The sequence below is a fragment of the Cavia porcellus genome, unplaced genomic scaffold, assembly GCF_034190915.1.
Source record: "Cavia porcellus strain 051 isolate PalLab524CR breed Dunkin Hartley unplaced genomic scaffold, mCavPor4.1 scaffold_2, whole genome shotgun sequence".
In the NCBI taxonomy this organism is placed as follows: domain Eukaryota; kingdom Metazoa; phylum Chordata; class Mammalia; order Rodentia; family Caviidae; genus Cavia; species Cavia porcellus.
The window spans coordinates 19,654,128-19,664,554 of NW_026947485.1; the positions used below are offsets into that span (position 1 = coordinate 19,654,128).

Below are 10,427 nucleotides of genomic sequence, written 5' to 3' on the forward strand. Positions count from 1 at the left end.
CTGTTATTTCTGTCTTACTTCTTGTCTTCTTTTATATGGACTATATTCTTCTTTTCCCCAGTAATAGTTGTGGAAATACCCTGCTTTTCAATATCCCCGTAATCTAAGTTTATGTGGTAAATGTCATTAGTATTCAAAGCCAAATAATTCTTCCTCTGATCTTATAGATGAGGAAAAAGTTCAGAATATAAAAGCAATCACATGAAATGCATATCCTAGACTAACTATGATGCAGTAATTAAAAATATAAATCAATAAGGTATAATATTAAACGGGGACAATGTGAAATTAAAAGAATTGACAATGTGAAGTAAAAATAATGAAAGGAAAATTAAAAAGGCAGGCATAATATGGTGCGTGTGTGTTGTGTGTATGTGTGTGCTTGTGTGTGTGTGTACATTTCATATGATTGTTTTGGAAATTTTCCTGTATGTGAGATCTACAGTTGAATTATCTGGTTATTTGAAGCCAAGGTTATTTGTGTCCTAAACTGAGATCATGGAAATATTGAAAGGCAAAATTTTTCGGAGTTAATAAAAGAAGAGAGCAGAAGATGTTTCTCATAGGAGAAGAAAAAATATAAATTAATTATGAAGACAGTAGACAAACTCAACAGTGTCAAAAGTTGTATTAAGCATAAATAACTTAAAGCATTTATATTAAAAACATTAAATAAATTTCCAAAAAATCTAAATATATAATTTTTATAAGCATCACTTTTAAAATTTAAAAACACAAAATTGAATGTAAAGAATGCACAACTGTCTTCTTGCATTTACTAATCTTCAAAAAGGTGGTGAAGCTATAAGAACATCAAAATAGACCACAAACTTGGACTGTTACTGGACAAAAATGGTAAAAGTTAATCTCCTAAGTAGATATAACAATGTGTGGTCTATTTTGTGTGTGTGTGAAATACTACAGACATGGCCAGAATTGGCCTTTCTTTCCATTGACTGAATGTGATACTCAGGATTCTGTAGCTGCATAGACTGCAGATGTATATATTATCTTAGATTCTACTGTATTAGTTTATTTCAATTGAGGTTTGCTAAAATGCTTAGGATTGCTTTGTCCAGGGATACTAGGAGGGCCAAACCTATAACGTGAAATTTTGTAATTCTATTTTCTCTAGTAAATGACTTTATTTTTTTGTAAAACAAAAAATGTTTTAAATTATAAAGCAAAAATTTACAAACCCAAAGCCCAAACTGTTTAATGATAGTAGGATTTCTACGGATGTTTAATATTCATATCTCACCAACTAATATAATGAGTCAGTAAAAGTAATCATATAGAGGAGTTGAATGGCATAATGTCTCAGTTCAGTCTCCTGTAATAAACTATGAGAGACTTGGTGGCTTAAAAAATTCATTAATAGCAGTTCTGGGAGCTGTAAGTCTAGGTCAGAGCACAGCATGGTTGAACACGGTGAGGACCCTCTTCTAGGCTGAAGACTGCTAACTTCCCCTTGGTTTCTCATGTGGTAAAAATCATGGGAGCAGAGCTAAGCAACTATGGGTACCTTTCATAATGGCATAATGGCATTTGCCAGGGCTCTACACCTATAGTATAATTGTCTTCAAAGCCCCATCTTTTAAACCATTTGATCTTTTAAAACATTCAATATACTAATTTAGGTTGGATAAAAACATTCATTCAGTCATTGCAAGCATCAGCCTACTAAACATCTATAGATCAAACATCTGGACAAAATAAATGTGTATATATACATATCATATATGTGCATATTATATATACCTCTCCACATTTCAAAAGTGCATGAAACAGTCATCAATATAAATGATATACTGTGACGTAAATCCTAATAATTTCACAAGTTTGATATATAACATGGGACATGTACTAACAGTGGAATTATATTTAAAATAAACACCATAAGATATCTGGATAGCTCATTTCTCTTTAATGATAAATAATATAATTAGCAAAATGTAATGCAAACCAATTAAATTTAATTAAAGTGAATTAAAAATCAATGTCATTCACAATTACATAAAATTCCTAGAAATAAATACGTTAAAATGTACAGGGTTTTTTACTGAAAATCACAAAATATCTCTAAGAAATTAAAGAAAATATATTATAAATTGTGCTGCCATAAACACAAGTATGTGCATTTCACTGCAGAATGATGCTTTTAACTCTTTTAGGAAGGAACGTAGTATGGGAATAGTTGGGTCAAAGAGAACCTCTAATTTTAGTTTTTTGAAGAATTTCCATACTTCTTTCCATAGTATCTGTACCAATTTACACTCTCACCAACAATGGAAAAGGGTTCATTTTTCTCACATCCTTGCCATGGTTTGTTATTGGTTGACCCATAATTTCTGGAATGAGATGAAATCTCGGTGTTGTTTTCCTTTAACAACCCATATGCCTATCAACAGATGAATGAATAAAGACAATGTGGTATTTATACACAGTTGAGTACTACTCTGCCATGAAGAAGGATATAAAGTTGAGGCATTTTTAGGTAAATAGATTCATTTTGGGACCACAATTTTAAGTGAAATAGATCAGACACGCAAGTGTAAATACTGCTTTATTTCTCTTATGTGATAAATCTAAAGGGTAAATTAGGAGCAAATGGAGAATATTGGGAAACAGGAAGAATTTGTTCAAATTAGCAATGGGAAAAGGGAGTAAAAAAGAATGGAAAAAATAGAGACAGTTTTGTAAACAGGAGATGTAGAAGAATTGTAAAAGGGAGGGAAAGAAAGTGGGAAAAAAGAAGAATTAAGATGTGTAATGTAGAGGTACAAATTCCCCATGATGAATGTGATCATTATGCATGGAAAAAAGTATCTCATTAATAATAAAATAAACAGAAATTAAAAATTGCTTCCAAATGGAAAAGTAAGACAATTTTTATGTATGAAAGTAAACAAATATTTTTTAGAAATAAAAATCACTCATAAAATAAAAAATATAATAAATGGCTTAATCAAAAATTTAAATACTCCCTTAACAAAAGAATTAAAGCACCTACCTAGCAAGCATGAGGTTGTGAGTTTGATCCCTGATACCAAAGGAAATAAAAAAGAATTAAAAAATTCAAGCCACAGACTACAAGATGATATTTACAACTAACATAATAGTTCACAAAGGGATTTTATCATCAATATGTAAAGAATTACAGTGTAACAACAAAGGGATATAAGAACAATTAAAATGGGCACGTATTTCAAAAAGTGTGATTGATCATGCATTTTTATATCAAGGAAATGTAAATTAGTATCATAATATATTACTTGACAGTCATTAGAATTACTAAAATTATATAACAGTGACCTTTGGTGTTGGTGGGGAGTATGTTACAGGACCAATGATGCTATTAAAGTCCAAAATCCAATTTCAAATTCTTTGTATTAAGAGTTGTGGCATTTGCATATAACCTACACACATCTTCCCATGTACTGTAAATCATATCTAGAGTATTATAATAGCTAAGGAAATATAAATGATTTATAAGTAGTTATTTTAGCAGTTAATTTAGGAAACAATGACAGTAAAAATAGTACATGTTTGGCACACAAACAATTTTTTAAAAATAATTTTTGATCTGCAGTGGGTTGAATTCATGGGTAAGGTTGCAGACACAGACACACACACACACACACACACACACACACACACACTCATGTATTCAGGTAATTCTAGTGTTTGGACATGAAATAGAACACATAATTCCCTCACAGGTACTGCTAGTGAACTTTGAAAATGTCACAATCACAGTAGAAAGTGCTATTTTTTACAACGTTAAGAAACACTTATCTAATGATCCATTGATCGTTTTTCTGCGTATTCAACCATGAGAAAATAGAAAATGTCACGGATAAAAATTACTCCTCATAACTTTATTCATTGTTGACTAAATTAAAAACATTCAATGTCTATTAGCAGATATATGGATAAATAAATGAAACATTTATAACACTGAGAAATTAAGAAAACACCCGATACAACATGAATCTTAAAAACTCTACACTGAGCAATAGATGGCTGTCTGGTTCATTTATGTGGAATTTTGTGACTTGAAAGCAAAAATCAGGTGATATACATGAGAGTAGTGTGTGTCACAGGGAAGGTTAGAAAAGGGACTGGGCACCTTTCACAATGGCACTAATCCACTTGCATGGGCTTTGCCCCCAAACTCTTATCTTCAAAACCCCACCTTTTAAACTATTTCACCTTTTAGGTGACAGAAATGTTTCGTATCTTGACTAATCCAGTGATCACATACGCACACATGTTTTTCAAAAGTCATCAATCATGTGCTTACAAGATCTGCGTATTTCTTTGTATTTCAACACCTCAACTTGAAAAATTGAATCTGAGTTGTACGATTCACCTGCTAGCATTAGCAATATCCAAAAATTATCTATTGTTTTTCCTGCAAATCTGAAAAATAATACTCCATAAGATCTATGGATAGAACAATCAAGTAGACAGAGTTTTAAAACAAGTGCAAATTTTATCTCAAACAAAACTTTGAGGTAAGAAGGCAAACATCATTTTTTCTGTCATAAAAAAGAAAACTGGATATTATTAGTGGGATATAGACTTCAAAGGAAAATTTTGATTTTCTTTTTTAATGTAAAAAAAATAATAGAAATGGTACAGAATTTCAAAACAGAATAATATGAAATTAACAGTGGTTAATTTAGTTACCATCTTCAATATAGTTGTTCAGATTACAAGATGTAGGCATGAAAAATTGATCAAACAGCATAAGCACAAACCATTCTTTTCAATGAACTAAAAGAAATCAGTAGTAAAATGATCTTAACTATCTTATATATGAGTATATACGATATATCTTATATAGTTGTATAAATGTATTATAATATATCATATTATGTAATACATAGTAATATACATTATATATGTAAATATGTAGTATAGTTGTCTTAGCTACCTTATATATATTTTTTCTTTTCCTTTTCTTCTGTTCTTCCCTCATTCCAGTTGTTCTCTCCTTTGAGAAGTTTCTTTCCCTTTAACAATATCTATTATAAATTTTCGATCTTATTTTTTTCTTTCAGTTTCTTACACTAAGGAGACAATATGATGTTTACCCACGTGAGTTTGATTTATTTCACTTATGAATGTGGTCTCTAGTTGCATTCACTTACCTCTAAAAGTCTGAAGTTTATTCTTCTTTATAGCTGAATAGTACTCATTATATACACACTTCTCAGATGAAGAAATACAAATGGCAAATAAATATACAAAAAATGGTCAACATCATTGGTCATTTGGGAAATGCATATTAAAACAACACTGAAATTCTCTCACCCCAGAAATAATGCCAATCATCAAGAAATCAACCAATAACAAATGCTTGCAAGGCTGTGGATACAAAGCAAGCCTTCTCCACCATTGATGGGAGTATACAAAGGTACAGCCACCGTGGAAATCAGTGACGATTCCTCAAAAAGCTAGGATTAGTTTTTTTTAATTCCCAGAAGAGTTAAAAACTTCGTACCACAGCAATATATGTGCACCTATGCTTATAGATGCACAGTTTGTGACAGCTAAATCTTGGAAACAACCCAATATGCCCATCAACTGACGAATGGACAAAAAAGACACGGTACTTTTATGTAAGGAAGCTTCTGTTTTCTGCCCACTAACTGGTCTGGCTTGTGTTTCACTGTATCTATTTAACCATCACCTTCTTCTGGGATGGACTGAGTACTTCATTCAGTGATTACTCATGATGTCCTGACTAGGCTTTCAGATTATTCAAGTCTTCTGCCGGCAGGGAAATTGCAGTGTATTCTCCTTCAACAACAGCATTCTCTGGGTTCTTTTAAAGTCCTGTACTGACAGTAAGACGTAAAAGATTTTTCCACATTATCAGTCATACTGAAACTAGACTTCATGATCAATGTAAAAATATCAAATTTATTCATTAAAAATAAACGTTAGACTTTTGATTCACATTGGGCCAATTCTTCAAACTTTAAAGAGCAGGGTTTTGTTTTGTTTTTTATTCCAACAGAACAACTCATTAAATTGTGTGCCTTTATTTCTCAGCAGAAAGTAGGGTACTCAAAACCCCAGAAAGGAAACATTTGGTTTGGCCTCCTTTTAGCTGTCCTCATTGAGAATCTATGGATAGCTGTGCGGAGGAAGCATACTGTTCAGCTACCATAAAACCACCAGCCCTGACGGCACGGAACAGTATGTTCCTTTTGTTGGTTTCACAGTCTCTGAAACTTGAAGGTGATGACAAGAAGAAAAGTTCACTGGTCAAAAGTGGAAAAATTACCTTAGAATAATTAGGAGCTGGATGCCCTTGCAGAATATTTTTTATCTAATAAAAGAAAAAGTTCAAATTTCAATGTGAAAACTAAACCAACTTTAAGTTGTTCTGAAATGTTGACCCTACCAAGAATATCCCTTTGGTCGCAATATTTATTTTCTATTAAGTCTAAAGCATAAGATTGCCATATCTAATTGCTCATTTTTAAATTAATAGAATAGAATAAATAAACATTAGTAATCTTTCAGTCAGGCTTGGGCATATTAAAATTTGTAGCTTTTAATCTGGCAAAAAATAAAAGATGTTGATATTTTATATAGTTTTTCTGAAAGATTACAAATATCTTAAGTTACTGTGGAAATAGTGAACTACTAAAAGTCTCACTAATGAATGTCAGGAGTGATTTTTATTTAAAACTTTTGTAGAGGTTAGTGCCTTATTTTTTAATACATTTTTCATATAAAATGAGATTTGCAATTACTCTGCAGTATAAAAAAACTTAAGACTTTTATCATAAAAATCATAAAATGAGAGTATTAAGAAAGTATTTAACTAACATTCAGTAAGAAAAGAAACATGTTCAAATTATAAAACTTAATCAGAAATGAGTTTATCTGTCAAGTAACTTGTTAAGTCTTGCAGCCAGCTTGAATGAGAAACTGATCAAAAGGAGACCCCAGTTTCTGTTCCTAGTTTAACCACTAATTAGATGTGTGATCTTGGATAAAAATAGAGAATGTAAGAATGAAGCAAGAGTCCAAAAGACCCAAAGAAAAAGTTTCTCCAATAAAGAAAACCGTTAAGAACTGATTTTACAGTCTTGGTTTTAACAGAGGTATGACCAGGACTCATTAAGTGAGACAGTAGCTTTTCTATAAATTACCTGATTATCTCAGTTTAAAGTCACACAAACGCTCATGTTCGTCTTAATCCATTCCGTAGGAATAATGAGTTAACTTGAAGAATCTAACCCAAGACCACACACTCCAAGGCTGATTAACTAATTTTTGGAAAATCCACATCAGAATCTTGGGACATTACAGTCGTGATCAAAACTGATTCAGATGCTAATTCTGTCCCTCGTCAGCTTGGAATGTTAGGCTTAGTGGCAGAAGGAAAGTTATCAGTGATTTTTCTGTGATGAAATGCAGATTGTCTTAGGTGGCATCAGAATACCCTATCTTCTTTTTTAGTGAGGTATAAGAATTGCGGTTCCATCCTTCAAAATGGCACCTGGCATTGAGGGTTATAGCAGTGCAAGCTAATATAATTTTGAAATTGGTGTACTGTTGCATTTGGCTTGCAGAACTTTCTCTTCAAGTTCATTGTAAGAGTGCCTAGAAGAACAAAGAAAATTCAAGTTTGTGGGTTGAATGTCTTCTGTATGAGACTGTATATATATATATATATATATATCAGAATTTATCAGGACACTTGCTTTTATTTAACATACTAAATGGTAGCAAGGTGCTTGAGGCTATAGCTATCTACCCAAAGGGAATGCAAAAATCCTGAAATCAGTTTAGGTAAAGTTACAACAGCAGTCAGCAGTCAATTCTGGTTTTATTTTTGTGTTAATGTCTCAGAATGCCATTTATTAATTTGCAAAGAGAATATCAAATTTTAAGTGAACCGGAGCATGTGTATTTGCTGATGAACACATTACCTCTTCCGGTTTTATTGCTCCCTGAGGAAATATTCTTTATGTTGAGCTGACATGAACTTCTGTAAAACTTCCCTGCATTCGTCATGGTTTTCGCCTTCCGGGCCACACACATAACCCATCTAAGGCTTAATCCTTCCATAGCAGGGGCTAAAGTTTTAAATATAAATTCAAAGTAGAAGACCCAGAACTTGACTTAATTTTTTTATTCTGGCTGAGACTTCACTTAGTATTACAGCATTAAATTCAATCTCAATCATTGTGGGTACTTTCCAGCTTCAAATCTATGTGAAAACCCATGAGTCTTACAAAAGTTAACCCACTCAGGGTGTCCTTTTAGGTCTTCTGTCCATATTTGTCCCTTCTGATTTATTTGTTATTCGAGATCAATTGATCTCTTGAAGGAAGCTCCTTCTGGGTACCTTAAGGACTCTGGGCTCGGTCTGTAGCCCCTATGCTTAAGCAAGGGCCTCTGGTTGCACCAAGTCATCATACTGGGCCACGTAGCCACTGCACTAAAAAGGCATCTTAGAAGTCACTTCGCTGGCACAATTCCAGGGCACGGTCTTCTTCCCTCTGACAGCTAACTATCCCGTGCTCAAGGAAACTCTGCTTCTCCTTCTCCATGAAATGTGACCTGGTTCACACGCACACATCTGTGACCTTGATCTTGCCATGTGGGATCACGCCACAGTCATCAGTCTGCACGAATACCTCCAGACACGTCACATGCTGATTTTTTCTAAACCATAGATTCGTTTGACTACGCACAATTGTGTATAAATAGAACCATAAAATATGTGCATTCTGTTGTGTCTTTTTTTACTCAGTAACATGTTTTATGCTTTCACCCATGATGGTTTCATCAGGAATTCATTCTTTTTTATACTTCCAGAGTGAGACTTCATTACACACACTTTTCCATCCCTCCGCCCCTTCCCTTGATCCCCATCTGTATCTGCAAAAAGCCTGCCTCCCTGTTTCCAACTATCTCTCTTTTATTTTACTCTTTATTTATGTTTCGAGTTTCTCATATAAGCCAAAACTACATGGTATTTAACTTTCTCTGTTTGATTTATTTAACTTAACAGTGTATGCTCTAGATCCATCCGTTTTTGTGCAGATGGCTTGAACTCCTTCTTCTTTGTGGCTGAGTAAAATTCCATCAGCCTGTATGCCGCATTTTACCCAGCCTGTTGATGGACCTCTAGGCAGACTGCTTCCACTCCTTACCTGTTGTGCTGTATGCTGCTTTAAAGTCAGGAATGCACATAGCACAGTTGTGTGGTAACTTTAACACTTTTGGATATATTCTTAGGAAAGGAACAGAACCACGTGAAATTCCTTATTTTTTTTAATTTTTGAGGAGTCTCCATACTAATTTCTATAGTAGTTGTACTACAGTCCTTTACATCCCATAAACCACGCAAAACTATTCCTTTCCCTTCATCCCCCACATCTTCACCAGCACTTGTTTATGTGTGTGCTCTGGGTGATAGCTTTTGTTTTGTTTTGTTTTGTTTTGTTTTGTTTTGTTTTGTTTTGTTTTTTTTGCTGGAGTAAGATGGAATCTCATCACTGTTTTGGTTTAAATGGCCTTCCTGGCAAAAGATGACGTATATTTTTTCATGTACTTACTGACAATTGGTCATTGTTTAGAGAAGCTTCCATTCATTTCATTTTCCAATTTTTGAGGGAGTTGGGTTTTTTCTTCTTTGTATCTAAATATTAGTCTTGTAGTAGAAAAATAGATGCAAAATTATTTTTCTTATTTCATAAGTTTTCTCTTGCTCTGTTGTTACTCTCTGTTGCTCTGTTGCATAATCCCATTTGCTTATTATTATTCTTTATGGTGTTGAAATTTATTATGGGAATCCTTAAAACTTCAAGTATGAGCGACAATGAGCCATTGCCGATGCATGTAGCCTTTGATGCATTTCCTGTGTAAGTAAACTTCAAATCTTCAACTCTTGAGAAGCTTTGTAATTGGGAGAAGACACATATGTAGGCCTACTGCTAAGTCAAAATAGGGGCAGAGAAGAGAGAAATAGATTATTGTCTGATGTTTAGAAAGTCTAACCCAAGCTGATAACTGTAATACAAACATGTTTTCTCCTCTTACCTCAACCTTTAAAACTTTAGAATGATCTGGGCCTCAGAGTCATAGTTCACACCTAATAGAAGCATGGGGGTCAGCAAGCCCAAAGCCCCCCCCCACACACACACACACCTCTAGTGCATCCTGAGCCCTGCATGCCAGCCACTGACCAGAAGCTTTCTCCTTGCAAACCTATGTGAAGCACCCAGGTCAGACACCCCAGCACTGTGCTTGTCCCTACAAACCTCCCTCATAGCAACTCATGGGGTGTGGGGAAGTACGTGCCACTGTGGTCATCTAAAAGTGGGCCAAGGCTTCATGGTCAAGGATTCTGGGAATTACGGGTACCTGGAGAGTGGGCCAAAAGAAGA

General features: G+C 33.9%; 1 long non-coding RNA gene across 1 annotated transcript; it reads right to left on the bottom strand.

Annotated features, from left to right (window-relative positions):
- Nucleotides 1-6,682: 6,682 nt before the first annotated feature.
- On the bottom strand, nucleotides 6,683-10,118 carry LOC134473718 (uncharacterized). The gene is made up of 2 exons (XR_010044115.1): nucleotides 9,597-10,118; nucleotides 6,683-7,632 (listed from the first exon to the last, which is right to left on the bottom strand). It is a non-coding gene; the product is annotated as an uncharacterized LOC134473718 (long non-coding RNA).
- Nucleotides 10,119-10,427: the final 309 nt, after the last annotated feature.